Source organism: Euprymna scolopes, chromosome 2, assembly GCF_053919585.1.
Source record: "Euprymna scolopes isolate OS-2025 chromosome 2, ASM5391958v1, whole genome shotgun sequence".
Taxonomy (NCBI): domain Eukaryota; kingdom Metazoa; phylum Mollusca; class Cephalopoda; order Sepiida; family Sepiolidae; genus Euprymna; species Euprymna scolopes.
This window is the reverse complement of record NC_136483.1, coordinates 19,619,378-19,646,725: the sequence shown is the minus strand read 5'-3', so window position 1 is coordinate 19,646,725 and position 27,348 is coordinate 19,619,378. Positions and strand designations below refer to the sequence as shown.

General features: G+C 36.2%; 1 protein-coding gene across 1 annotated transcript in view; it reads left to right on the top strand.

Annotated features, from left to right (window-relative positions):
* The window catches only part of LOC145289490 (uncharacterized), a 319,689-nt gene that overhangs the window by 39,704 nt on the left and 252,637 nt on the right, over positions 1 to 27,348 (top strand). The gene's annotated exons all lie outside the window — the stretch shown is intronic.

Sequence of the window (27,348 nt, the reverse complement as noted above, 5' to 3'; positions counted from 1 at the left end):
ATGAAGTATACTTATGCTGGTTTAGTCTCTCATTTATTCATGTAATTATGAGAGTCGTTACAAAAATAAAGTCTCCGATTTTTAACTAAGAAAAATTGAAGAGCTACGTAAACGAAAGTAGTACCATTAAAACGAGCGACCTTTTGCACCCCAGAATTTATTTTTCTATATAATCACCTCCATTGTTAATACACTTTTGCCAGGAACTCAATGACGAATTTCTGCTTCTGACACATGACCATGACGGGGGGTGATTTCTTAAGAGTTTCACACCGTATAAACGACAACTAAACAGAGAGATGAAACTTTCAGATCATAAATGCGTCAGTTCAGTCATTATAACAATGCAATTTGCAATTCCCTTTGATCCATTTGGGCGAGTAAAAAATAGGGAGCATTACGTTTGGAACGCTCCTCGTATTTATGCTACCATGAACCTCTCGATAAAAACACTATGCAGATAATTAACTAAATGATAAAGTTGTAGTTCCTGTCTTTTTTATTTCTTTGTTCACAACCTCTTTCTAGGTTTTTGGAGATAGACCTCCATAACGATATCGACTCTGTAACTGCATTACACAACGTACATTACCCAACGTAAGCCAGAATTAGTCTTTTCTATGAATACTATTATGACATGTCTTTTAAAAATGTTCTGATCTATTTCCTGCTTCCTTTGTTCCAGCTCCTTGCTGTTCTAGTGATATTCATCAATTTGATGGGTTGATACTTCATCCAGCCCAGTCCAGCCGTATCCGAGATTGAACTCACTACACGAGTTTGTAGTTTAAGTCAAATCTTGTCGGTAGCTATCAGGGCTATCAAAGCTATGAACGGTATTTTTATCATAACGCCATCACTAGACGGGGCGCCTACCACTGCTTAAGAGAGTCTCATCTATCCTCGAGAAGAAGGATAAACCGCGCCAGTTTCTCAACCTGGTATTTTACCTCGCGGTACATACAGCGCCTCACCTTCCCAAATGATCACCCATCTGGTACTGGCCAGGCTCAACGTTGCTTAACTTTGGTGATCTGGTGAGAAACCGGTGTCTCAACATGATTGTGCCATTGATACTTCATTCTTATTCCAGTAGCTTCTTTACAAGAACTACACGCTTCTGGAACTCTTTTTGTGAGAACTGTTTTCCTTCTACTTATAACCCTGTTTTTTTTTTTCAAGATTAAGGTTAATAAGCATCTCCTCTCTTTGCAATACTCATCTTTCGTTCTTGTTAGCTCCTTACATTAAGTGGCTTCATGCATTGTCTGAAACGAATTCCATATAAAAAACAGCATATTTAATTTTCTTCCAAGAGGGTACAACTCTATACTTGAAATCCGCAAAGATAAATATTTTTAACTTGCAAATTATAGAGAAATAATTAGAAAGAAATAGGAGCTCAAAGCTTAGACTGCAATGCACGCTAGTTCTCATTGCGTATCTAGAATTGCTGGGTATGCTTAAAGGACATTAGAGACTATAAATTTACCATAATTTATTCATATCATTTTGCTTAAACCTGCTTAACCCCGGATACTTTTTAAATTTTCATGACCAACTTTTATTGCCTATAATTGAAGACGATATGAATAATAAAAGATTCATGTTTAAAACCCATCAACATTTTTATTCGCTATTAAACTTACAAAACTTTACCATAAATTTTTCAACACTATATATATATATATATATATATGGCAATAAAGCTACACAGAATATTCCGCGTTTCATTCTCGTGAGAATTCGAAAGCCTGATGAATTCTTACAAGAATGAAACGCGGAATATTCTGTATAGCTTTATTGCCATATATATTTTTATAACTTACTGCCTAGCTCTACCTATGTATTGAGCACTGTTGAAGTAAATACTGAAAATTTACGCATAAAATTATACCTTTGTATATTAATTTATGTGATTTAAATGAAGTATATATATATATATATATATATATATATATATATATATATACTTCATTTAATCACATAAATTAATTTTCTGTAAAAGTCTGAGGAAGCTACAGACGGCCAAAAAAAAAAACGGCCGGGTAGCTGAAACAATAATGTAACTTAACGGAAAAATACGGTAATAAAAAATAAAACGCATATTTGCTCTACAACAGTATTAAGCACTGTCTTCAGTTTTTATTAATTACCATTTATACTATATATATATATATATATATATATATATATATATATATATATATATATATATATATAAGGAACTTTGTATCTATGTGTCTGTGTGTCTGTTAATTCGTTCCCTATGGACTCAAAAACGGCTTGGCTGATTTTTATGAAATTTCACATTAAGGTACATTATGTGCCTGACAGTGTTCTTATAGATATGTTTTGTATCTGAATGTCTTTGATAAGTATAAATAATCGATAATCGAAATGATTCGATCAATAAAAGAACGGGCGACGTTGACCAAAGTTAATATCTTTCACAGCTTAACATCACAAGTGCATTTGAGGAGTTTTATTAGCATTTGAACACAAAAGCCCGACATGCAAAATTGACAGTAGGTTCTTTGATATGGCAGATGCGCGTTCGAAATGAATGTTTCTGTGTAAAGCAAGTACGATACCTGATTTTTTCATTTTAAACTTTAATAATTCAAACCATTATGTATAAAAATAATTTTATAATATCAACAGTATGTTCTCTACAGTGCAACGTAAACTACAATGTATTGTATGCTATGTTTTTGCTAGGAGGCATGTGAAGCTTCCTCCGTGTGCTCTCCGATGGGTTCCCAACTAGAGCAAGCAATCAATCGATTTGATTGAAAAAAATGGGCGATTTCACCGACAATAAAACAGTCGATGAAAGTAAAAATATAATATTGTGAGATATTCGTATATCATCATTAAACTCCGGGCAACGTCGGGTTTCCTTAGTATTGCGCCATCTTCAGTTCTTTCCGATCTTGCTACTAAACTCTTTTTCATACATTTAGTCCAATATCCCTTTTCGCTCAAGTTTTCACAGATATATGGCAGGGCGACGCTGCTGTTGCTGCTGCTGCTGCAAAAATGAACATTTAGTGAAGCGAAACGACCGTTTACTTCATGTTCAAAATGGAATAATCTTTGTGAGGTCGGAGATCGCAGTTATTTATTCAGGAACTATATTAATCGTTTGTTGGTTTTATTCGAGTTATTAATCAAAATATTATTGGTATATATAATACGGTATACCCACGTTGACAAAACAGTTTCTGTTGGATCACCGAAGTTAAGCAACGTTGAACCCGGTCAGTACTAAATGGGTGACCGTATGGGACTCTCAGGTGCTGTATGTGCTCTCCGGTTATCCCGGCATTGTTTCCAGTCTGGACTTCTTCTTGCCACTAGACTCAAACAGTACCGATTTAGGAGAGGTGAGGTTGGTTATTACGCACCCTTACCTCACAATTACACACGCAGCTGTCCCTACAGGGGGTATCTTTTGTTTTTCGAGGCTGAACGGAGGCATCGCTTGGTGTATGCTTGGTGTATAGCGCGACTATAAACAATACAATACAAATGTGTTCACACGAAATTTACTTAAATTAAACGAAAATCTGAATTAAAAACGATATCTGCTATTTTCTTCAAAAAATGTTTCATCGTAACACACGAACCAACATGTTTATCGGTTCAACATAATTATTACCTTCAAAATGAGATGTTTATCTACATTATATTTGTCTTAGTATGTCTGTCTATCACTTGCACTTTCTGTGGAAACTAGTCAACCGATCTGGCCGAAATTTTGTATAGATATTTGTTATGATAAGGTAAAGCTAACTAAGTATTATGATATCTGTTTGATGCGCAGTTAGTGATTAATAAGGATTAATAGGGAGTAATAACCATAATACCACATTTACTCTAGAAGTTTTCTCGGAAGCAACAGAACTGATCTGTCTGAAATTTTATATGAACCTTTGTTATAAGGTACGGCGAGCTAAGTATTCTGGTACCCGTTCGATTCACAGCTAGAGATTAATAGGGAATAGTATTTAATGGAAAAATGAGCACAAATTTAACTAAATTATCTAGATTAATATGGCATGAATCATTTATTCTAAGTCAACGGACTATAACTTTTGCCCGTTTTTAACGAACTAAAACGTCTACTTATGTACATATATTTTGATTAACGAAGAATATTGATTTTTAGAATTGAAGATATAAAAAATATATAAATATATATAAACTGTATTTCATTTAGGATAAAAGCGTAGGATGTCATCATATACAAATCACTATCACGTTGACACATAGGTTCTCGCCAGATCACCAAATTTAAACAAGTATGCCTGGCCAGTACCACATGGGTGACTATTTGGGAATGCTAGACGTTGTATATACCGTGCCGAGGCATAGAAATTTTCAGGTTGGTATCTAGGATCGCATTTAATCCACTGGGAGAGATGCACCACCAGTCTTCGTTGGAAGAACTCTGATAAAAAACTGAAATCTACTGTACTCTGTCTTGTAGCAACCATTACACCGATTGAGATGAACAGTTATACCAATAAAAGTGGTTTGTCCTGCACAAAGCCTTTACCACTATAAACAAATCATCTGTGTGGATTTCCGAACAATTTAGTTGTTGTGGCTGACCTTATACATCAAAATCAACAGGAGAGTTCATCATACCAACGAAACATGCTTAACTTCCGATTATCATATTTACTAATAGTCAAACAACTATTAATTTCGTTATAGAATTGCAGTATATCAATGTTTTGAAACTTTGTTATAGACTTGAAATAGATTAAACCAGAAAGCGAAAACTTGTTTTCTGGTTTTCTTCATTTATTTCTAATCCCACGAGTTAATTTACCATTTATTTAACGGTATTATCTATGACTACGGCTATAACAACACCATATTATTTTCCTTGTATATATTCATTGATATCTCATATGTTTTTATATAGAGTGATGTGATCCTCGGTTGATTAATTGTGTCTGTGTCGGATACATACTCGAGAGTAAAAACAATGAAAAGAATATACTGTTGTCATAGCCCTACCTATGCAAACACGAACGAAAAAAAATGTGTGATACGTAATATGTTAACAGAAACAAAGAGAATAACAATTTGAAAAGATACTCCATCGTTTATTTCCATCTCGAGAGAATTCAGTTACATCACGAGTTTTTGCTAATTGTCGTTGAGTAAAGAAAATCGAACGAACGACAGAAAATGACGAAAACATGTCCAATTAAGAACGAAACGAATATGTTATTTGAAAACTTAGCGTGACAGACCAACAAAAAAGCTATTACCAAATTAGCCTTACATATCAATAAAAATGATACTTCAAAAGATAAACAGAAATACTACTTTAAAATTTAGCATGACAGACTAACGAAATGCTATGTAAAACTCATGAATAACAAATCAATTGGGCGAGAGAAACGGGGATAAATTTACAAACGCACAGACATATAGTTATCTCCCTTGTGATGCTCTTCATTAGTTGGCATCTGTCATTTTAACGGAATATTGAATTCTCACTCTCTAAAAAAAAAAAAACGGTTGAAAGAAATTTATTTACTGTCTAGTAGCCGAAATACCCACCCACAGATGGGATCACAATGATGAGACATAGAGCCTTTAATTAATGCATAATAATCTTTAATAAGTGCAAAATGACATGACTGAAGTCATGGGATCAGAAGAATTTTATTTGAGCTTAATTAGGGACTCTTAAAACGACCCAGATGCATTGATATATGGTAGGGGTACGACAAAACGTGAACCTCGCATAACTGTGACGTCATGTGTACGTAGTGAATAGTATTCTCAGTCTCTGTATAGGTTTTGATTTCAGTATGACCAGGCGTGATAATTAACTGTAGGGAAAGGACCCCATCACCACTCGAATTGGTTCGGGTGGTGATGGTGGTCCCTTTGGTACTTAAGACAAATAATACGACGCCCTTATGTGCAATGTTTATCTAAATTAAAAAAAAATAAAAAACTCCAATCATAGAATTAAGTCGCCCATGTTGTAGACAAAATAAAGATCTCCGCCGTTTTTGTCATTGTAGATGCCCATAAACCAACATAATTTGAGATAATCTCTTTGGTTTGTGTGTTTAAAAAGAAACCAACGTATTTTTGGCGCCCTCTTTTCACTCCTCGACAGGATCTGACGTCATGTTACTCTAAGCTTTTACTTATGTTTTAAATCTCATTTAATTCAATAGAAAAATAATCCCTGTTTTCTATCACACTGTGGCACAATGACGTAGCTCCTTTTTGGGAGGGGGAGCTGGGGGCTTCTATATTAATAAACCTTGTGCCTAACTTGGTCTGCACTTGTGTCGAGGCAAACACACACATTTAAGTGAGGACACATTTTTTAAAGGTTAAAACTGTCGCCACACGAAGATTGACAGGTGTTTATGTATCCCGTGCACAATGAAACTAAACTATGTTGGCATTATAATTTGAAAAAACAAAATATAGGCGATGAAACATCTTTCTTTCTTTCTTTCTTTCTCTCTCTCTCTCTCTCTCTATTTTTCTTTTTCACTCTTTTTTTTCTCTCTTTCAATAAAGAAAAAGGGAATTAAATATAATTCTATTGTTTTTTAAACAGTTCACGCTTGCATTCTGTGGCCAGCGGACGCGACATAGCATGCGTCTGGTTTCAACTGGTCTTTATAAAAATATGCTCCTCATTGTTAAATCTTAAATAAATTATATTTTTATAAAAATGCATTTGTTCGCTTTTTTTGTACAAGCGTTAAATTCTAGCACGTCATTAATGTCGACGATGGAAAGATGCCTATAACGACGCAATGGAGACAAGAAGCGACCCATGCCAGCCAGTTATAGCCGATGACATCTCGACCCATTGTATTGCTGTTTCCATGTGCCTATCGTTTGGATATCGTTTATTCCCCCGGGGAGCCGGTTGCGTTCTCAGGATGTTCCTCAACCAAGTAATTCTCCCCGGGAAGCGATAGTACCATATCACTTCTCTTCAATAAATACAAGTTGCCAGGTTCAAAAATACTTTAATTTAATAAAAAAACTTACATGACGCAAGTTATGCTTTCGGGAAAGTATTAATTTATTTTAGTTAATTCCCCATTTCAGGGATAATAGTGATTTGCTTAAATTTTGAGAGTCTATATAATGTTATGCGATTTAAATATGGTTTATATTTCTTTAAAAGCAGAATTCAATGGGGGGTTACTATGGCCCTCGCGTACGTCTGTATATGAGCGAATACTCTTATTATAGTATTCATCATTAGCAGTAATTATTCCTAGGCAGAAATTTATCTCGCGTACGTCTGTATATGAGCGAATACTCTTATTATAGTATTCATCATTAGCAGTAATTATTCCTAGGCAGAAATTTATCTATTGCTTGTAATGTTGTAAACAGTTCTGTTGGTACGTTGTTAGCAGTTCAATAAGTTGTGACATCTCGGTGTTGCGGTAATTCATCGTGATCGCAGTAGAGACCGTCTGTTTCTCTCTCACTCTCTTCTGTTTTTTTTTTATGTAACATTGTCGTGTCGCGTGTTGAGTTAATTTCTGTTTTCTTATTTCGGATTGTTTTTTGATGATGAATTTAAAAATCTGTTCAAAGCTATGCTATTTAACTATGGTTAATATCCAGGATGACAATAATACAAATACTTTCTTCCTCAGTACTTGCAATAGATTCCTTTTCTTTTTCTCATTATTACTGTAGTAGTAGCTGTCGTAAGCAGGTGGACAAAATACGGCAACATATTAATATAACTATTGAACTTGCGTGCATCAAAGACTATTTGAAAGAAGTTTAGTATGAAGTTTTCCTTTTTTATTTTTTACTTTTTACTGTTACCGCTTATAAAGGTATGGATGCAACTCTAGGATAAGGGTTAATGAGTGTTAGGTAGACATTAAGATAACACCGTGATCAGTAATGGTGGAACTTGGGTAGGGCATATTATTAAAGATGACAGCTCAACAAAGGCGCAATTTACATTAAAACAACCATGTTATAGTCATCTGAAAAGCAGTACCACGGTATTGTGTTTCACAGACGGGCGGTTTATTCAAGCTTGTGTTTTTGACTTTTGTTTTGCATTTTCTGACCATCACTTTTTCTTTTTCCCTTTTTCCTCTTTATATCTCATCCCTTGTTAGACACCCCCTCCTCTCACTTCCTCTTCTTCACATCAAAGTAGACATGTGTTCCCCTAACTTTCTTTTCTTCATCCCAAGTTCCACAATCCACCTATAATTGAACTCATGGCCTAAAAATATCGAATGAATGTAGTAATTTATTAATATTGGAATAAGAGTGACCGCCCTTTGATGTAACCTCGTTTCCGAATATCTATACAATATTCTGATTGTCCCTTCCTTAACTAGTCTATACATTACGCTTTGAAAAAGGTGAAATACTATTTATGAAAGTTAAACGACCCCAAAAAGACCAAATCCGCGAAATTTGGCTTTTAAAAAGGCCAATCTCGTAACATATAAGAATGACCCTTCTTTGATATAGTCTCGTTTTCGAATATCTACGTATATGGTTTCTTCCTTAATTAGACCGTACATTACATTTCGGAAAAGGCAAAATACAACTTTTGAAAGCCAAACTGCTTCAAAAAAGCGAAATTCACAAAATTTGGCTTTAAATCGGCCAATCTGGCAAATCTAGACAAAACTATAAGAGGGAATTTCATTTAATGTTTCATTTTCGAATATACTACTACTACTACTACTACTACTACTACTACTACTACTACTACTACTACTACTACTACTACTATATGTGATCATTATTGTTATAGTCCGAGAAATGAACTTGTAGTAATTTCTTCACCGGAGAAAACGTTAAAAAAAGAAAAAAATTCGAAAGAAACAGGGGGAAAAAAAGAAAGAAGACCATTGTCTGTGAAGATGCACTGGACTAAAGAGGTAAATTAAAGTTTGTCTCTTACAATATCATTTTATTATTTGTATTGAACTATGTAGCACAATATTACTTCCTGAGTATTTATTATTACTTATAAATTTATTTCATTTCTATTATTCTATATTTAAAGTATAAAATGGCCGCCATTTTAATAGATATCCTTATAAACACATATTTGCTGCGTGTTATTTTTTTTTGTTCAAAAAACTAATTTCTTTCTTCTATCCTGAAAATTATCCACTTCATGAAAACATGCTGATTAAATATAATTCTCGTTCCGCAGAATTTCCACGGGTACTGCTGCTATTGATAATTGGGACTTCTGCTCTTATCTTTAATGTTGTTCGCATAATTTTTAGGTCGATATAACATCCGACCTTATTTAGGTGTGTCTTATTGAACTCGAGAGTCTTCTTGTCGAACTCGGGAATCTGCTTGAAATTTGAAAGGAACCCTTTATTTAATCTGCGGGATTGGGGTAGCATGAATGGGTAGAAATCCTTAGTATTTAATTTGCAATTGTATTTTAGTGTCAGCCACACTAAAAATTGAACCTTTAATCTCCATAAGAGTGTAACGTACAGTTGACTTTATCTAGTACGCCAGGGGACGAGAGCACGCTACCCCGCGGATTAAATAAAAATCTCCGTTCGATGTTTTATGCTAATTCCAGAGTTCGGCAGAAAGATTCCCGAGTTTGACAGAAAGATTCCCGAGTTCAACAGGAGAAGCCTAAAAAGGTTCGTAAGTTACAAAAAAACAAAACAAAAACAAAACAAAACAAACAAACAAATAAAAACAAAACAAAAAAGAAAAACAGATATTTGTCTCGCGATCTTTGTAAATTATAAATTACCTATAAAATGTTCGGCCTCATTTAACTTAAGTAAACCCATTCTATTTCCGCTCCTCATAAACTGGCACAAGACAACAGGTTAGGAGTACTCTTCTTTATATACATGTTCAGAGCAGTATTAATTCGAAAATGGATACAATGGATCCGATTATGTTTGAACTAGCGTTGGGGTGTTTAATCGAAATCAGAATCGTAAACAGTTACATCCATCGAAATGTTGCGCAAATAACTCTCAAGATGAGAACAGAAGTCAGAATAATCTAAATAATACCAATTATCAACTCTCATCTAAACAAATTCATAAAAGTATTTTCATTCTTAATGTTTCAGATTTTCAAGTATCGTTGAAATATGGCATTAAGAAATAGGATACACACACACACACACACACACACACACACACACACACACACACACACAAAAAAAAAAGAATCTGCATGTTATAAACGTACTAGCGGGGTGAGGGGTAACCTGGCGTTGCTGGGTTGTAAAATACGGTATAATATAAAAAAAACGGGACTTGGGTGCCATCAGCCAGAAGCAAAACCGAATGAAAAACAAATATACCACGTGCTGAACGCGAACTTGCGTTCGAAAGCGAACATTCTATCGATCGGACCACGATGACACAAATGTTGTACCGTTACAAATTTAGCTTTTTAAAATGAAACAAGGGATCGATCGTTCGCGCATGTGCAGTTAACAAACAGCGTCGAAACTAAGTTTTTACCTAACCTCTTCAGTTAAAAGAACATTTTTACATGAAATAATTAACCATTTTTTTTTCTAATGTTTTCGATATTATGTGTCCGAGCGATCACTCTTTCTAACGGTATCACGTTCATGCCTCTTCAATGAGAATGACAAACGTTTTTAGTGGATATACAAATGCACATACACATTAACCAACAATCGACTGAGATTTATATAATATATAAAGCATTTGAAAAAGATAAGAATGAAAGAAGACAACATGTAATCAGCGCAGGAAACGATTGTCTAAAACGTGTTTTCAATCAAGCCTGGATATTTCAAACTGACAAGCAGATAATTCAGTAAAAAAAAAAAAAAAACTAAAACAAACGCTTGTACGAGAAACTAAGGTGAAATAGCGAAAGAAAAAAATGAAAGAAACAAAAACGCAAATTTACTTCAACTAGAGGAAATAATTACTTGAGAATCCTTAACAAGCAACGGAATGTTTCTCAGATCTTTTGGGGCATTACTTTCGTGTTCACGATAACGTTAATTGCAGAATTGTAAACCTTTTCCCGCGTTTCTCCTTTCATTGTCAAAGATTTGTGGTTAGTTTAATGGATACCGCCACAAATTGCTTTGTTGTGTTCAAATTAATGAGAAGGCGATTTTAACATTTTCTCGATTCAAATACAATTACCGATTTTGTTCTAAATTCCCAGTTCCGATACAATTACTGATTGGGATATATTTTTTAAATCTCTAAATATTTAATTATGAAGTTATTAGTTTTTAAATTTTAGGACTATCGTAAAAACTTATGAAATATGTGCGTATGTTTTCTAAAAAATACACGTGGAGGTGGCGGTGATCTATAGATGCTCGTTATACTTGTAGCTTAAATTGATAAATATTTATCATTTATGAGAAAATAGAAAAGTAACTTTTAAACAAAACAAACAAACAAAGAAACAACAACAAATAAAAACAATTAAAACATGGCTTTTGATATCCGAAAATAGGCACGTATTTTTTTTTCCAATTCCGATACCCCAAAAAGTTCCGATTTTTCCTCTTCTGATTTCGAGATAAAAGTTTTTATGTAAATATGTTACAGTTTTGCCCCGGACAACGCCAAGTAGTCCTTCTGGTATATGACTAAAAGGAGGAATTATCTTTGTTAAAAATCTAGTTAGTATTACGCATCTAAAATTGAGAAAAGCACGCTGGAAAGTGTAAACGTTATATGAAAGAAGCCCAAGTAAAACAAAATGGCCACCTAATTTGAACTTCTGTGTCTATCTGTTGGAGACGCCCCTCGATGAGATAAATTGACTATCTCATAACGTCACATGTTGTTAAAATATGAATAAAGAATAAGATTAAGTGGTATGTAATGAAGACAGATTGGATGGATTATAGTCTGTGTTAAAATATAGGAATAAAGAGGAAAAGATGGAGGTTAAGAAAACAAAGATAAAGATAATAAAATACTAGTAAGCAAGGTATATGTATGCGTGTGTGATAGCCACCAATATCGCAAACATTTCAAAACATTAAACATTCTAATGGGTATTAAGTCCATTAGCAGAGGTATTTTAATATGTAAAAAGGGATATACAGTTAATCTAAATTATTCCGTTATAAAAATGCCTTTGAATTAACTCGAATTTATCGTAGTCAGAAACGTACAATTTACGTTGTCTTCTTACATAGAAATACTAAAATTACGTTTTTATTTTAAATCAGAGATAAATTATAAAGTTATTTCTCTTGTTAATCTGTAATCTGAAAATCACGGTAAAACCAGGGGAGATAACTCTTTCACAAGTTTTCTTTCTTGATCTATAAATAAACTGGTGATAAAATTTATTTGGATTATTCGGGCTACTGTTCTTGAGTGTTCTTCTCAACAACGCTTTGAACGATTTAATCTTTGTTTTTTACATAGGAGTCACCACTTATCAAGGCATGGAGGCCATTCGACGACAAGGGTTAATGAGTGTATAGTAGTCAATGGGACAATATCGTAGTAATCGTTAGTAGTGGAAATTTGGTAAAATGGATTACTTAAGGGGATGGCTAATCAAGAACTTGTTTACGTTGGACTTGAAGACGACAAGATTGTAGTCAGCTGGAAAGCAGAAAAAAGTTCCATAGGCGTGCAGTTATAAGAAAAGCTTTGTTCATAGAATCTATGTTTATTTTTAGGCACAGATGAGTGGGGGAAATTATTGATAGTGGTTTCAACTAGACGAGTGTTTTTCGTGAAAGTCAGGACAAGGGATCTATAGATTGGAGCTCAGACGAGCCATTGCCATATAAATAATTATAAAGCAGAGACAGGCTCGCAACATCTCTTCTGCGGGAAAGAGGTTGCAGGGAACAGAAAAGAGCATCCCCTACAGGCTACGAAGTCTATTTTGAACTCTGTCAAGGCAGGATAAGTTGCTTCTAGCAACTACTGCCCAGATGTGGCAACAATACTCCATCCTTGGACATAGTTGGCTCTTATACAGGTAGAGAATTGCATTAGCAGTGAGATATCTACTGGAGCGGTAGAACGATCCTATCATTTTACCGCGACATTGACAACGTATTTCATCTCAGATCAGGAGTAAAGGTCAGACCAAAAGCTTCTCAAAACATGGAGCCTCTCCAAGACGAGAGCCGTCCATTTCAATTGATACCAGACGGGTATCAGAGAGTTAATGATGTAAAAATAGAAACTTGGTTTTAGATGCATTAAAATCAACCAGCCACCTCTTTCCCCATTGTGTCACGTGCTCAAGATCAAAGGAGAGAGAATCGGAGAGAACTTCGTCGTTTACAGCTTTTGATGTTTTACCATAGATGGTAGTGTCGTTAGCATAAATGTCTACGAATGATCTTAGGATGTGATTTGGGAGATCATTATGTAGATCAGGAAGAGACTTGGGCTCAGGATGGAGCCCTTAGGGCCTCCAGCATTAATACTGTGAACTTCTGATTTCTGCTCATAAACCACTACTTTTTTTTCTCTTGGAGAGGCTCCATGTTTTGACAAGCTTTTGGGCCTGGCCTTTACTCCTGATCTGAAATGGAATACGTTGTCAATGTCGCGGTAAAATGATAGGATCGTTCTACCGCTCCAGTAGATATCTCACTGCTGATGCAATTCTCTACCTGTATAAGAACCAGGTACATCCAAGCATGGAGTACTGTTGCCACATCTGGGCAGTAGTTGCTAGAAGCAACTTATCCTGCCTTGACAGAGCAATGATCTAATGATTAAGAAGACATTTTCAGTTATACTGTAGCTGAAGATCTTGTGGAGTATACCTTTATGCCATACCTCATCAAAGGCTTTTTAATTTCTTTAGCTGTCTCTTATCGAACTCGGAAATCCATCTGTCGAACTCGGGAATCCGAAAGGACCCGTAGCGTAACAAATAAAATACTAAGTAAAATTCAGTTCTAAATGACACTCTTTTGGCTGTTGAAGGTTCACTTCTCAGTGCATATGGACTAGGAATATAATTACTACCTGATAAGGATCATATCTGACGCATGTTACTTACGTTGATTAAATAAAGGGTTCAGCTCGAAAATTTGCACAGATTTCCGTGTTCGACAGAAAGATTCCCGAGTTCAACAGCATAAGATCGAAAGTTACATCGGCCGAACCTTTGTAAAAAGAACGTCGAAGATAAGAGCAGTAGTCCGAATAATTCAAATAATCCAAATTTTAAATCCTCATCTAAAAAATTCAGAAACAAGACATCAAATTGTTAAAGCACAATCTCTATTTTGTTGTTGTTTTTATGCCGTTGTTATTTGACCTGGTTTTTAGAAGCCCGTGTAAAAATGTTTCACATTTTTAGAAAAAGCGAAAAGTTGAAGTAATCAATCAAGCTTCGCTTAGATATTTCAAGTCGACTTGACCTACATCCATCTTTCTTTGTTGGTTTACACCAAAACGAGGCAACAATCATTCACAAACACTACAAGCATTCACATGGATGCCAGCTTTTTAGTTACGGAAGACCGTAATGATATACAATCATGTGTGCGTTTCTCTAGCTCTCCTGAAATCTAGCCCAGTGTAATAATACTAATCCATAATTAACAAAAACATACACGTATAATGTCGATCTCATATTCTGATATTATTCACTCGTTCACTACCGCAGATTTCTCCTTTCTTTCCTTCTTCTGCTGTCCTCGTCTTGATGTTCATTATTTAAAAAAAACTTCTTTTGATAGTTAAGGCAGGTGTCCTATCTATATAACTGACAAACTGAAAAGGCAGTTCTGAGCCGTTGTGGAGTCTGCCCTTGTTTACGGTGCTACAACCTGGACACTTACCAAAAATAGTGGAAAGAAAGCTAGACGGCATGTGCACTCGTATGCTACGAACAGTGTTAAATATATCTTGGCAAGATCATCGCACGAAGCAGCAACTTTATGGCAACCTGTCTGCCACATCTTCTAACATCAGGGATCGACGTCTGCGATTTGCTGATCACTGCTACAAGAGCAAACAAGAGCTACACGGCACAGGCGCACGAGCATAGGACGGCCTAGATTCACGTACAACCAACAAATTGCACATAACGCCGAGTGTGATCATGGAGATCTGAAGCAACTGATGAAAGACAAAGAAATCTGGAGAAAGAGAGTCACATTGGTCCGAGCAAGGTTCCTAACCAAATATCTATCTATCTATCTATCTATCTATCTATCTATCTATCTATCTATCTATCTATTTATTTAGAATATACTACATCTGCATATGGATTTTCATTGATGCTTTAGTTATATATGATTGGAATAACGTCCAGAGGAAAAAGTATAGGTAATTTTGGTAATTTGTAATTATTTACCCCTCACCCCCGGAAGTTAGACACGCGGATAGCTTTTGGTTTGATGAATGTGATTTTGAGGAACGAATAATATCCAAACTTAGCATTCTCAAGTTTTCAGTTCGTGTCGTTTACCACTTAGCCACTGTCATCTGTAGGTATTAAATTATTGCATAACTAGCAAGCCGTCCGGCGTTGCTCGGTCGTAAAATACGCATAAATATATTTTAATTCATACAGAAACCGAGACATGTGTATGCGAGTATTATATTTTTCTAAACAGTTCATTTCTTGTAAGTAATAAAAAAAACAGATATACTGCAGCTGAGATCGAAATCGAAACTCAAAGACAGTGTGTCAAATACGATGACCATTGGGCCAGCTTTGCACGTACTTGAAAAACTGGGTTTAAACTTATTTTTAACGTAAGGAATCTGTCATGTGAACGATTCACGTATGCGCATTCGTGAAATGTTTGCATACTCAATATACCAAATTTCAAGTCTGTAAATAAAAACTTCGTTGAGTATATAGGTTGAGAATTGTTGTTATACACATACATACATACATACATACATACATTCTCATATATATATATATATATATATATATATATATATATATATATATATATATATATATATATATATATATAAAACATAAAACTCACATGCACATATCTCAGTTTCTGTATGGTTTAAAATATAATATTTATGCGCATTTTACAACCGGGCAACGCCGTGTGGCTTGCTAGTATATATATATATATATATATATATATATATATATATATATATATATATATGTGTGTGTGTGTGTGTGTGTGTGTGTGCGTGCGCGCGTGTGTGTTCTCAGAATCACAGGAACAAATTCATAACTCTCATATACAAACAAGCGCACACCACGCATGCAAACAGATTATGTGAACTCGACAGGTTTTATGAGTTGTAACTTAAGAAAAACATAATATTCTAAAATAGTCAACTCTATTGAACTCTCACTATAATCACGCACGTCGTGACTTGACAAGTACAAGTTTTTATGATTTCACTCTTTCGGCGTTTTAGCCTATTACATCTCTATCTCTCATTTGAAAATTTGATATGTGTTTACCTGCGTCCTGACATCTATATAAGCGACTTTGTCCGTCAGTTTGGTTTTGAAATAGTATTTTAATCGCAGAGATTTAATAGACACGAATTAGTGTAGATGCGTCCAAGCGTATCTATAAATATCGCTGTATGTTTTCCAGTCACGTTTAAGTTTATATTGAAAATTTCGTTGTTCTGCTGGTTGCAGTTTGTAGTATTTTTGTCTTGAAATTTTGGTCTTTCCTGGTTATAGAAGGTCAGGCTATCTGAAGATACTGGCCTCCTGACCTAAAATGTACCCATCATTAGTTATTGCTTTTTTCTTTTTCTTTGCAAAACTCAATCATGTATTGCAAAGTCAAAAGCAAAATTTTTTTCTACAACTAATGCCAACGCGAACAATAAATATTTGAAGATATAAAGAACTTGAAGCACAAAAACTTTTTTGAAAACCATTAAATTTGGCATTAAATAATTCGATCAATGTTAATACGAAATAAGGATAGTATGATACCGGAATGAATGGTCAATTGTAGGTATAGACCGCTTCATACCCTCAAAGAATTTCAGCAAAAACCTAACAGCTAATCGTGGTTCCAGAATGTGCTGCTGCCATTGCGCACAAAAATCACTATTTCCATTGCTTCCCACATAGTAGATGTACTGAGCCTAAAGCTACCTTCAGGACTGCCAGCAATCACTGTAAAAAAGTAATAAAGAACGCGAGAGAGTTGTATGCTCAATCCGTCAAGTCCAAAGTAGCTGAGCAGCGGTTTGCTTCCCACCAATTTTGGTAAATAACAAACAGGGTCCTAGATAGAAGTGTGTGCTCTATCCCAACCATCATCAATGAACCTGGGGTAATCTCGTCAGCATCGGACAAAGCCAAACTCTTTGCCAAAAACTTTGCAGCTAATTCTACCCTATGCTATCAGGGCTGCCAACCTCTGCCCCGTATTTCCTCCTGTGTCTGACCCCCCCGCTATTCGAGTTACAAATATCTGTGCGTGATGTTGCCAACCTAATCAAAAACCTAGATTCCAATAAAGCAACTAGTCCTAACGGTATTCCTATTATAGTGCACAAAAAGCTTCATTCAGAACTAGCTCCCATGCTTATGAAGCTATTTAAGCATTGTCTTAAATAGAAATGCTTTCCAACACCCTGGAAAACCCCATCAGTATGTCTCGTATTAAAAAATTCAGGTGATCTGTCATGTCTCTCTCAATACAGACCAATCAGTCTCATGTGCGCCATGAGTAAGTTGCTAGAATCTGTGTTAAATAGAGAAGTAGTCAACTACCCCCGCAAAAATGACCTCCTCAGTAAAATGCAATATGGCTTCCGTTCTGCTAGATCTACAGCAGATGTGCTAACGGTTATATCTCATAGAATTATGATAGGTTCAAAAGAGTAGTAGTTAATGGGCAGAAACCAGAAGCTCACAGTATTAATGCTGGAGTCCCTCAGGAGTCCATCATGGGCCCAACTCTCTTTGTGATCTACATAAATGATCTACCATCTAAAGATCATTTGTAGATATTTATGCCATCTATGACAACACTTCAAAGGCAGTAAACGACCAAATTCTCTCTGATATTGTCTCATCTGATCTTGATCATATGGTGCAATGAGGAAAGAGGTGGCTGGTTGATTTTAATGGATTGTTATATTTTTACTTTAAAATAAGAATACAGCAAGAAACACGGGGTTATGGGTGAAAGACAAAGGGGTTTATTTACAAGGGAATACATGTGACATAAGAGTTACTCGACATCTTGTCTTATTCTCTTCCTGTTTTTTTTCTTATCTCTCAGTCACGTGAGAGGGTATAGTTGATTTCATCTATGAAGGGGTGTTAGGTCATTCCATTACATCATGGATCTAAAACCAAGCTTCTACCGTTACATCGTCAACGCTCTGATCCCTGTCTGGCATCAATCGAAATGAATGGCTCTTGTCTTGGGGAAGCTCCATGTTTTAACAAACTTCTAGGTTTGACCTCTACTCCTGGTCTGAGATGGAACCCGTACATCAAATCCGTTCCCAGGGCTACTGAGAAAATGGAAGGATCGTTCTACCACTCCAGTTGATATCTCACTGCTGATGCATTCTCGACCTGTATAAGAGCCAAGTACGTCCAAAGATGAGGTACTGTTGCCACATATGGACAGGATCCGCTGAAAGCAGTTTATTCTGCCTTGACAGAATTCAAAATAGACTTCGTAGTTCAGTGGGGGATGCCCTTTTCTTTTTCCTCCAACCTTTTTCCAACAGAAGGGAAATTACGAGCCTGTCTCTGCTTTATCATTATTTTTATGGCAAGTGCTCGTATGAGCTCCCATCTATGGTCCCCTCTGTGCTGACTTTCATGAGCAACACTCGTGTAGCTGAAACTTCTATCAATAATTTTCCCCACTCTTTATCGGTGCCTAAACCTAAAGTAGATTCCATGAACAAAATTTTTCTTAGAACTACACGCATGTGGAACTCTGTTCCGTTTTTCTGCTTTTTAACTGACTACAATTTTGTCGTCTACAAGTCCACCGTGAACAAGTTCTTGATGAGTCGTCTCCTTAAGTAATCCAATTTACCAAATTTCCACTACTAACGATGACTACGACATGTTCTCCCTGACTACTGTACACTCATTAACCTTTATCATTGAGTTGCCCCCGGGCATTGATAAAAAACAAACAAAAGAAAATACAAAACAAACAAACAAACAAAAACACAAAACAAATCAAACATCATGAATAAATATTCGAAGATATAAAGAATTTACAGCATAAGTTTGTTTTTCCAAATTACTGAATTTGGCATTAAATAACTTGAAACAAATTGATTAATCATAATAAGAAACAACCAAATAAAATTTCTTGAATAAATATTTAAAAATATAAAGAATTACTCTTCTTCCAAAATTACTATATTCGACCTTAAATAACTCGAAAAGTGTTGATATGAAGTGAAACAAAAGAACTAAACCAAACTAAACTTGAATAAATATTTGAAGATATAAAGGACTTGAATTATAAAAACTTTTCTAAAATTACTGGATTCCGCATTCATAAACTCCAAATGAGGTTGATATGTCAATCAAACTAAAGAAACGGTTATCTCTTAAATAACTTTATTGTTACTAAATTCGCAAGTTAAATGGGCTCATCTAAAGAAGATCTGTTATTGTTTCTTTATTTTGAAAGAGAAAAAACAAACAAAAACAAAACAAAAAAAACAAAAAAAACAAAACAAAAGCAAAACAACTATTGTTATCTGAATGTTCAAGTTCGGTAACTCTTTTGAACATCATGTGCTTCTCCCCACTTTTTAAAATTATATTTTCACCCCAAACAACACACAGTGCGTTTTGATGTAGGGGGCTATTATCCGGGACCTAATTTGCAGGGATACTATGTAAGGAGTTGAGCAGCAAGATGTCTGTTCACAGTACACTTGAACTTCTGCATATCAGTACAGTAGGGGAATTTGGAACCCGGAAGGAAAGTCCAAAGTCTAGCAGTTCTGGGTAAGAAACTATTAGAAAAGAAGGCTTTCTAAAATCTAGGGATATCTACTGTATAGGGGTGAGATTTTGCTGTTTGTCAGATTTGTGGGGGAATTTCTGTTGAGGGGGTACAAGGGTTTGTAGTTCGTCAGAGCATCCACTATTAAAATATTTGAGGAACACTTTTAGATACATTTCATCGATTGGACAGGGGTTGAAGCGTAGATGACAGTTCAGGACAGTATCAGGTTGGTGACTCTCTTTTGAATCCTGTCCAGGAATGAGAGATTAGTAGCAGATACACCAACCCAAATGTGATAACAATACTTCACACATGAGCGAATGGTGGCCTTGTAGAGGTACAGGATACTTTCAGGCGTAACTTTCTAGCACGGTAGAGAGAGCCCACCTTCTTCGCGGCAGTTTTGCCAATGCTCTCAATGTTCATTCGTTTTCCTCTCGTGTCAGTTATAGAGCGTGGTGTCGTCAGCAAATATACCCATCTCAGAGACAATTTTATCAGGGAGGTCATATATGAATATTAGGAATAATAAAGGTCAAAGGATCGACCTCTGAGGTACACCCGTATTTATATCATATTGTTTAGATGTACGACCATCGAGGACAACCTCGATTTTTCTCTTATTTAAGAAGGATTTAGTTATGTATTATGTATGTATTATGTAAGGTGGTAAACTAGAGCTTGATTAATGTTTTGGCGAAAAGAGGGAGGAAGCTAATGGGGCGATAATTTAATGGGTCAGTTCTTTCGCCAGAATTCTTGTAAACCGGAACCACAGAAGCAGTTGTTCAGCATTCAGGAAAGCAAGATTTGTTAAGGCATTTGTTGAAGAGTTTTGAGAGATCTGTAACAACCTCAGCAGAGCATTTTTTTAATTGCACAGCCAGGGTGAAATCAGGTCCACATGCATTTGAGGTGTCTATTTTTTATGATACCATGAACTTGAGAGGGATTTCTATCCGTATCATAATAAACTCGAAAAGATTCCATACCAATCTTGAAAATTGGGAAGTGATAGTTATAAATAGAAATACACGCTTAAGAGTTGTTTCGGACGCCGTAAGGTCTCACGGGTGAAGAATTTGAACACCAAAAATGATGAATCCAAATACTAATGAAACTAGTTGAAAATGTGAGACGTGTGTTCGGATTCTATTGCCCAAAGTTGGATACGTAAACTATATGACGTCACGCAAAATATGTTCTTATATATCTTTACGTCTACAGCCCGATAACACTATTGGTATTATATGTAACAAACATGTAGCTGAACTACCAGTCCGAAAAAAACAAACAAACAAACATATAACTGTACCAAAAATACAATATTCTAAAAAGTCACCTATTCAGCTCGATGAAAATACTTGGCTTTATATGTCACTAGCGGGCGTACCCGGCGTTGCCAGGGTGTTTGGAGGTGCGTACGTACGAGAGGGTGACCCTGTTTTAATATTATAAAAAAACACAATGTTAAAAACAATTGTAAAAACCAAAACAAAGCAAAAAGGAAAAAAAAACGTGTAAAAGAGGAAAAAAAGTTTAGGTAGGAAGCTAGGCTCGCACCCGAAGCATCGAGGCTAAGGCGGAAAAAAAAGCGTGACACGGTACTCCTACGCCAAAGAGACATAAAATTGAGAACGGATGAAATTAAACCTTTAAAACCACTTGCAGATGGCTTAAACTAACGTTAATATTTTCTAGGTGAAACATGACGTCTTGTCGTAGTAGCAGGAGGGGAGAAAATGAAGGAACGATTTTTTCGGCACCCCTCCTTGTAAAAAAGGGTCCAGTTTAGGGTGAAAGAATAAACATTTTTGGCCAATTTTTCGATATTTGTCGTCCAAGATGTCGGGCTTAACAATGGTACCAATTTTGTGAAAATCCGTCGCCTCTGTCGAAAGTCTTGGCGAGGCATATATACACACATACATACGTCCATTCATCCATACATACATACATACATACATACATACATGATGATTGCAACGTATTGCCAGATGAATGCCACTCCCTCAGACACTTAAAGTCCATGAGCCCAAAAATTACTTCCATCGCCACAGGGCCATTTTAATAGACAAATGCCTGAGGGAGTATCTATACACATATGATGTTACAGAGTCTTAACTTTGTACGACAACTAAGTCTCTCTCTCGGTTCAAAATGTTGAGATTCAGCAACAAGCAAGCGCAAGATAGCCAGCAACAAATTAAACTTTAGACCAGCTTAATGCGAGTACTGGCCTCCCGCTTTATGCTTTTTTAAATCAGAGATTTGCTTCTCCTAGAAAGGTTGCCTCCACCACGGCTTACGGAGCCCTCTCCACCCCAACACACACATACATACACACAAACACACACGGTGCTAGTTGGCCGTTGACCCCGAAAAAGGGTTCATTCGCCCTTTGAAAGGTCTTGTTTTTAATCCTTCAGGGAGACTAGCCACTCTCCTCACCAAACAAGTCTGGTGGGGGAACCAGTTTAGTCGCAGGTGACCCGACCATGAGGCAGGTAGTACTGGGTTACATAGTACCAGTAGCATATGACATGACCATACATACATACATACATACATACATATATACATACATACATACATTTTCACTTTTATATATATATAGATGTCACCTTGCTTCAAGCCATGTAAATCATATTGAAGAGCCACTTAAGTAGCCATGAAAGAATAATCGTGAGAGCTGACAGAGATGTTGATGAGCAGGACGTCAATCATTCATGAAAATGGAGAAATCAAGTATTCTTGGATATATTATTCTTTCTTTTTCTTTTCATGGAAACCGCTTCAGACAAGACGTAAAGCCACTTGATGTAAGAAGCTAACAAGAACAACAGATGATTATCACAAAGAAAGTAGATGCATATTGGCCTTACTTTTGAAACGATCAAAGTTCTAAGTAGGGGGAAAACAGTGAACAGGAAGATAGTTCCACAAGCTTACAGTCCTGGAAAGAAGTTACTGGAATAGGAATATTACAATAAGGTATCAAAACAGCGAATTGATAGAGACCATGAGACTAACGAATTCAACGGGATAGACCAAAAGAAACAGAGAGTAGACAACTCTGACGAACATATGCTATAATAATATTTATTGAAAAGACTGAGACTAGCAACATGACGTCTGCGAAAAAGACATTGCAAAGAAGAAAGGGTTGGGGCCAATCAAATTACAGATACGTTTCCGCAGCTTATCAAGAACCCTTAACTGGGATAGAGATGGGACATTGGTTTTAATGGATATAGTCGAAATATAAATAGAACAGTAAAAATAATCACCGCCTATAGTGCAGTTGAAATGTTAAGTTTCAGAATGACAAAAAGTAGACGGATAAATAGAATGATGGTGACGGGGATGATTCGCTATATTCAATTACGTATACACCAAACAAGAAGACAGTCCCACGTACAAATCTATATACTTATGAATACGCCAGAGAAAAGACTTAAGAAGCGCACCCAATTAATGATACAGGAATCAGTCAACACATATGCGTGCGGTTGGCAAATACGAGAGTGGCTAAGCCGAGCGTGTATATGTAAATGCTCGCTACACAGAGACATACGCCGACGCGGTATTTGCCCTTGTTCGACTCTTCGCCCTTGTTCGCTTCTGTAAATACGCACGTACACGCACGTCATCATCCTACTTGGCTATCCGATACACACACGCTCAAATATGCACTCTGTGACCGAAAAGGATTGGAAACTAATTTAAGGTAAACACTGAAATGATTATTATTATCACGATTGATTTTCTAATTGCTGATATTGTAACAAGACTGCCCGGGGGTATGTAGAGAAACGACATCTACTACTACTACTACTACTACTACTACTACTACTACTACTACTACTACTACTACCACCACCACCACCACCACCACCACCACCACCACCAACAACAACAACAACAACAACAACAACAACATATCCCCTCTAAAAGTAAAGATCCCACACATTGTGATGGGCACACTCTCGGTTGATACTACACAAATGATTTTGACGGATCATCGAGGATGAAAAAAAAAAAAAAACTGAGGACAAAAAAGCACTAACAAGATCTTTACCGGAAGAATGCGGAGGGTTCTAGGACCTGTGGAGGCTTATTTCCACTCAAAATCACAATGAAGACAAATTGTCGTTTCCAGCAAAAGATCAATGGTGAGCGGCTGTTGCCATAACGTAAAATCATTTGCAAGGTTTATCAAATGAGGCGGAAAGTGCTGGAAATCTGGAGAGACTGTTATTCAGATGGCAGGAAAAACCACTCGTTACTGTCAGTGAGCAATCGCTGATTAGAACCTGTATCAGAACTCCAAGTGAGTAACAACAATAACAACAACAACAACAACAATAATAAGTAAAACTAAGATGATTACGCGTAATGAATATGACGCTGATGACGTCATTTATATTTGCTTATTTATAAATGCGTTATAAAAATATAGGTTAACGATTAGAATGTGTCGAGCGAGATTTCAGTTGTATTGGAAATCCAAAGCAAGGTTGTCTTGACAGGTTGTAATTTATAAATGTTCGTAGAAACAACATTTGTAAAAACAGCATTTGTAAAAACAACATTTGTGCTATTGTCTAGAGATGAATGTACAAAATATACACAGGTTTTCAAAAGTACGATTTTAAGAGCGAAGATGCCTTTGTCTCCTATTTGTTATTCATTTTAAGTCAGTCTAAGTCCTCATAAACTAAACTGATGCATATTTCATATCTTGTTATTGTCATCGGAATAAAACAATAAAGAAAGAATAAGTCATACTGCTTATGTTTTGAACATTGTCACGACCAGAAATGGCGGCTTATATTTTATCATGGTTCAATACAAGCACAGTACAATACAGTACAACAAGTTGACTAAGACGGCTAAATATAAAACGTTTACACATTTTTCTTCATTTACAAACGACTCTAATAAACGATTGTCTTGTATTTTATACTGGCAGGCTGCTCAGCGTTGCCTGGTCGTAAAATAGGCATAAATATTATATTTTAATTCATGCTGATTAATATTTCTTCTTTTATCTTTTAGTATATTAATCATTTTGATATTTTAATTCCATTAACTTCTAAATATTTGACTGTTTACTGATGTTACTGTTTTACATTTTTATTATCATATATTTATAGACTAGCAGAATCAGTATACTGCTTTTCCTAGTGGAAATATGACACAAGGTCAAAAAAGATTCGGTAAAATCTTGAAAACAATTAACTACAGTCGTGAGCCGTGGAAAATAGTGGGCACTGATGGCCATGGCTACCATGAAATCATCTGGCTTTCACTGTCCAGCATTGTCTGGCATTGGCAGATAACGGAAGTCACTGGATATCACTGTTATGATTGGGGTTTACTGGCGTTTAGTGTTAATTTGAGGCGATTACTTGCGATTACTGGAAGGTATTTGCGAGCACGCCTTCCGTTGCAACAGGCAGCTATTGGCGGTTATGATCAATGTCAGCCTTAATAGAACTTCTCTTAACTGAAATCGTCTGTTTTTAACTTTAGAGCATTGTTGAGCACTAGCATTCACTGGATACAAGTGGTTGGCACTCATGGTTACTGGCGGTTAGTGCTGTTTTGAGGCTTTTACTTGCATTTACTGGTGGATACTTACTTGCATTTACTGGTGGATACTGGCTGTCCTTCCAACTGTCATTGTCGGTCATGACCAGTATCGGTTTCAATTGAACTGCTCCACAATCAAATTGCCTGTTTCCAATGGCGAGCACTGGCAGTCATTGGTGTTTTCAGGCAGTACTTGCGTTTGGTCATTGTTGATCACTAACGATCATGACCAGTCTCGAGCCCCATTAGATTGCTCTGAAATGAAATGGCCTGTTTTCAACATTCGTGCACTGTAATCAATTGTATGATACTGTCATCCAGTGGCGGGCACTGTTAGTCATTGGTGATTATGACGGTGATTGACAGTGATTTTCAGGTGGTTACTGTCACTTCTTGATAGGGGCTGGCACTGGCGGACATTGGCGTGAACTGGGCAGTAAATTGTTTGACTTCAATTATCAAGCACTATCATCGAGTGGCGGGAACCCTCTACCGTCACTTCACAGCACTGGTCGCCGCTGTCGAGCGCTATTGTGCTATCGAGTTCTGTCAAGCGGTGTCCAGTGTCGCTGTTTCGAGTCGATTAATGATAGGCGGTAACTGCTGTTTTGATGTAATTACTTGAGGATAGGAGTTTACCCGCAATCAATCGCGAGTAGTGGCGGGCACAGTTGAACAGCGACGAGTACTCTCTACTTTTACAACTGTCGTGACCGTCGCTAAAAGACAGACATGATCAATGTGGCGTTGTGCTCCAAGCTTGAGCAAAGCAAGAAACCCATTGCACTTATACAGAATACGGACCATCCTATTTGTTAGCTATAATGGCAAATTTAAATGTAACTGTATCTGTTTGTGTATGTAAATACTATTTGAAAGTCCATAATTTATCGTCATTATTTTAGTACGGTTCGTATTCTGCATAAGTATGCATTTGAAAAGCGAATAGAACGACGGTAAAAAAGAGAGAAAAAGATTTTAAAAAATACGAAACTTAAGAAAATAGTTGATTCAAAATTAAGGAAAGACAAGAATTAGAAAATTTACTTTGGAAAAATCGAATGGAAAATAATTATTCCGTTGTGTGAGTTTTACGAAAGTGTTACGTTGCAGCGAGGATTTGCGTGGCCGTGCGTGTATGCGACACTAGAAGGAATATGTTGTATCATCGGGGGTTCCGTATCACATGAACGGGTGCATATATTACGTACGTATGTCCAACTCGTGTAATGTTTAGTGGTATAAACATTATGACAACAGATACATTTTAACAATGGACATGTAACAAAAAGGACAAATAACAGTTCTTTGTGGTTGTAAAGAAGATTCAATCCTAAAGAATCACTAAATCTCGGGTTGTCTTTTCTGCAACTTTTATTTGCGATGTTTCCCCATTCTGACCCTCTCTACTGGGAGTCATTACCGCTCGACTCGAGCAGCTCTCTCTGACGTCCGATCTTTCTGTGTCTGCTCACTTTCACTTTCAATCTCTGACTCATCAAATCATCGTATCTTTTCCCAAAACTCTCCCTAAAGTCACAAACAATTTTCTCTGTAAATATTCATTTTGCTAGGACAACATTCTGTTGCCATAACGTAACATAATATTACAACAATCATAATAATCGACTATTATAATTTCATCGTAATAACGATCGTAAAAACATTTTTCTACATATCAATTCTATTTCCTGTTAGCGCAATTATTAGATTTTCTACACCCTACGGTTAATAAAAAGGTCAGAACCCTTTTTATTAATTTGTTTGCGGTTAGTCTTAACCTACTGACCACT